The sequence below is a fragment of the Lathyrus oleraceus genome, chromosome 2, assembly GCF_024323335.1.
Source record: "Lathyrus oleraceus cultivar Zhongwan6 chromosome 2, CAAS_Psat_ZW6_1.0, whole genome shotgun sequence".
NCBI classification, from domain to species: Eukaryota; Viridiplantae; Streptophyta; class Magnoliopsida; order Fabales; family Fabaceae; genus Lathyrus; species Lathyrus oleraceus.
In genome coordinates this window covers 312,474,889-312,479,195 of record NC_066580.1, presented here as the reverse complement: position 1 = coordinate 312,479,195, position 4,307 = coordinate 312,474,889, and the positions used below count along the sequence as shown (strand labels likewise).

General features: G+C 38.1%; 1 non-coding gene across 1 annotated transcript; it reads right to left on the bottom strand.

Moving 5' to 3' along the window:
• Nucleotides 1–2,694: 2,694 nt before the first annotated feature.
• LOC127124569 (small nucleolar RNA R71) lies at nt 2,695–2,801 on the bottom strand. The gene has a single exon (XR_007804045.1). It is a non-coding gene; the product is annotated as a small nucleolar RNA R71 (small nucleolar RNA).
• Nucleotides 2,802–4,307: the final 1,506 nt, after the last annotated feature.

Below are 4,307 nucleotides of genomic sequence, written 5' to 3'. Positions count from 1 at the left end.
ACGCCCACCACATTAGAACATGTAAAGACCGTCGAAACGATGGGATTCGTAAATAATTGGTGTTGAATTTTATAAAATATTATTCTCCGGTTATAGTTTCTTGTTCTAAATTCAAAACTATTTTCGTACGAGAGTACAAAGCAAACAAAGGTTACGGTCAATAAAAACGAGAGTTTGAGATTTTAACCGGATAGCTGAAACCAGACATTAATCCTAAATACAGTGAGAGCGCTTTGGGATTAACTAGACTTTATTTATTTCCAAAAATTGCTTTTAATTCAAATGAGACAGCGAGAGCGAAACATTCTGGTTTAAGAGTATGGTCAGAGTCAATAAAAATGAGAGTGTGAGACAAAGTCTTTTAAATAAATAATTTTTACTGAAGAATATTTTGATGTTTAAGATTATACCAACTATCTATCGAATCCCCGAGGTTTGATGCGTTACATACCGATATCCCTCTATTAAATATATTTATTAAAATTCTGTTTTCATTAGTAGTTATTTCTCTTTGTCCCTCAACTCCTAGAGAATTCCCTAGCCTTAGATTTACATAGTAACATTAGATAACGGTAAGTTCGATTATTAGTCCTTTGGCTTCGATAATCTTTAAAACTACGTGATACGACTGTGCACTTGCAGTCACGAATCCCATAGACATACTAGTCACGCGATCAAATTTTTGGCGCCGTTGTCGGGGACTAATTTAGTTGATATCGTAACTCTAGTGTTGTCCAGTATAGACTAAGGCAAACAAATATATTTCCCTTTCTAATTGTCGAGTGTATGCCAAGTACTCTCTCTCAAGGCGAGAAATTAAAGCTACCATTCAACGAACCAGAGCGTTATCTAAGATTAGAACGCTGGATACGAGACCTGATACGAGAACATCGTATCAAGTGTAATCTTCTCGATCCTAATATCCCTATTCCTGAACCAGTTATACAACCAGAGATGGCTGAAGGACCACAAAACCGTCCTCTCAAGTACTATGTCATCCATTCGCAGGATGAACCACTTAACAACATCGCTACCCCTGCTGATGGGAAAATAGCAAGTGTACTATTTTTCTCACTGTAGTAATAAAAGGGAAATTCCCCGTTTGTCGATCTCAAGGACTGCTTGACGATACAGAGTTTATAGATTGTTTCAATTAGACAAAAACCCTTTGGTTTTTGTGTTGTGAGTAATTATACTATCAATTGCAAATAAATAAAACAAATAAAATGGTTGAACGAGAGACAAATTAGAGTAGATTGCTAGGGTTCGGTGAATGAAACTTCGTGTAACAGATATAATTTATGAAGGCTTGGACAATAATCTTGTCCAATTGATTTCGGTCCTCAAGGGTATCTATTCCTAATTCCTTAGTGAAAAGACATTTGATTATGTAACCTAATTACTATGTCCATAAATAATTAAGTTCATACTCAAGCATTCGAATATCAAGAATTACCGGTCAGATAGAATATCCCTAGTTCTAGGTTATTTTTACTATCCAAAGTTCTTATACATATCAATAAATAATTGTTGTCCAGCTTAAACTATTCATATTAATCATCATTCGTTGGTCCGACGAATAAAGCATAAAGAACGGTAATATGAACAAATCAATTGAGAGGAAGAAATAGTCAATGCATTCATAAACATAAAATTTGTCACATTCAGAATCAGGGTCACCCCCCTAGCAATGGGGGGTTTAGCTACTCATAATAGAAATAAAAACAAAGATAAGAATTGTTGTCGTTACAGAATTTCTTGAGAAATCAATCTTCAATAATCAAAAACTCTTGAACATATGAATCCTCCGATAATCCTTGAGTCTCCAGCTCTCAAAACGCTTCTTTTTTCTCCAAAATTGTCCAACTCCAGCAAAATCGCATTCTCCCGTATAAATAGCTACGCAGCTGGGCTTTTCCAGATTCTGGGCTTCATACGCGTATTGCGCTGTTTCATACGCGTATTGCACGTAAGACAGCATCTGTTACGCGTATTGCTAACTCCCGTACGCGTATCACCAGAAGCTTGTCTTTTTGCTTGATTTTCCACCCCTCTGGTCCTTTGCGTATGCTACGCGTAATGGGAAGGTCCATACGCGTATCATGTAAGGCAATACGTGTATGGACAGCAGGTTCTCCAAGAATTGATTTTTTCTTCCGTTTTCTTGCTCTGGCTCAATTTCGCATCTGACGTTTGATTCCCTGAGCTTCCAAACTAGTTTTTGACCTGCTAACATACCCAAAAGTGTAAAATATCCTCAAGAAACTCATAAGTAACAACACACTCTATATTATAGAATTGAGCTTATATCTAACTAAAAATGCTTAAGTTTACGCAGTTTACCTGACTTATTTACGGTTAAATAGTGAAATACCTAGCATAAATGGTGACTGATCACCTGCCATCAAGGAAAATCGAACTAAAACCTTCATTGTTGTCAGTCGTACAACAAAACCAATTTTCCGGTAGTCCCACGGAGGACCCGAACCTACATTTGTCAGTGTTTTTGCAATACGTAGACACAATGAAAGCGAATGGTGTCAGCCCCAAAGCTATAAGACTACGTCTTTTCCCTTTCTCATTAAGAGATAGAGCTAGAGTTGGCTCTAGTGTCTACCATCTAACTCTGTCACTACGTGGAACGAGTTGAAGAAAGTTTTCTTAACACGATATTTCCCACCCAGTAAGACGACTATGCTAAGAGCCCAAATAAACGGGTTTAAAAAAAAAGACAACGAATCACTTTTTGAAGCTTGGGAGAGATACAAGGACATGATGAGGCTTTGTCCACATCACGGTCTAGAAGAGTGGTTGATCATCCATACCTTTTACAACAGTCTCTTGTACAACACAAGATTGACAATAGACACCGCCACAGGTGGCGCACTGATGGATAAACCCTACAATAAGGCCTATCAACTTATCAAAAGTATGACCCAGAATCACTACCAGTGAGGAAGAGAAAGAACCTCCGTAGAGAAACCTCCAACGAAAGGAGGTATGTACGAAATAAGAAGTCTAGACAATGTCAATGCTAAGGTAGATGCTCTCACTCAAAAGATAGAAAACCTGACCATAACACCCATAGCCACCGTGGCTGCCGTAGCATCAAACTGTGAGATATGTGGAGTTCCTGAGTATGCTGCCTCAGAATGTCAACTTTTGACAGGAATCTCCACAGACCAAGTGAATTATGCTCAAGGAAACCCTTACTCAAACACCTATAACCCAGGTTGGAAGAACCATCTGAACTTTTTGTACAAAAACAATAACGCAATGTATGCACCTAACCAAGCACCTGTTGTACCACCGGGATATCATAAAGCTGCCACAAATGCTCCAAATGCTCCTAGGAAGTCAAACCTAGAATTAATGATGGAAAACTTCATAGCTACCCAAGCCCAAACAAATAAGGATTTCCTAAATCAAAACATACACATTAGTGAGTAAATCAAGAAGTTAGCAAACAAAGTAGACGCTTTAGCCACCCATAAAAAATGTTAGAAACACAAATTTCGCAAGTGGCTCAACAAAAAGCACCTACTGCTTCCCCTGCAGGTACATTTCCTGGACAACCACAACCAAACCTGAAAGGTCATGCAAATTCTATTATACTACAAAGTAGGACAAAATTAGACGAATCGACCGCCCTAGAATTCAAAACCCAACCATGCACCAAGATCCTGGTAAGATAACTGAGAAGGAACACGAACTAAAGGAAGATAAAAGCAAAGAGGCCGTAGAGAAAGAAGAACCATATGTGCCTCCACCACCGTATAAACCTCATATCCCATATCCTTAAAGACTTGTTAAATCTAAAAGTGTAGGGTAATTTAAGAATTTTGTAGAGCTTCTAAAACAATTGAATATCACAATACCCTTTACAGAAGCCATCACTCAAATGCCCTCATACGCTAAGTTTCTTAAGGAGATCTTATCTAACAAGAAGAAGATCGAGGACAACGAAACTGTTACACTTACTAGTGAGTGTAGCTCCATAATACAAAACAATATGCCTCCTAAGCTGAAAGACCTAGGGAGTTTCTCCATACCTTGTTTAATCGGAAAATTTGTCATAAACAAAGAATTATGCGACTTAGGAGCCAGTATTAGCTTAATGCCCTTGTCCATATGCGAAAGGCTTAAAATGGGAGCATTAAGACCAACTAGGATATCCGTACAACTTGTGGATCATTCTGTTAAATTCCCCGTAGGTATGTTAGAGAATGTTCCGGTGCGCATAGGTCAATTCTATATTCCTAATGATTTCATAATCATGGACGTAAAAGAGGGTTCCAATATCCCTA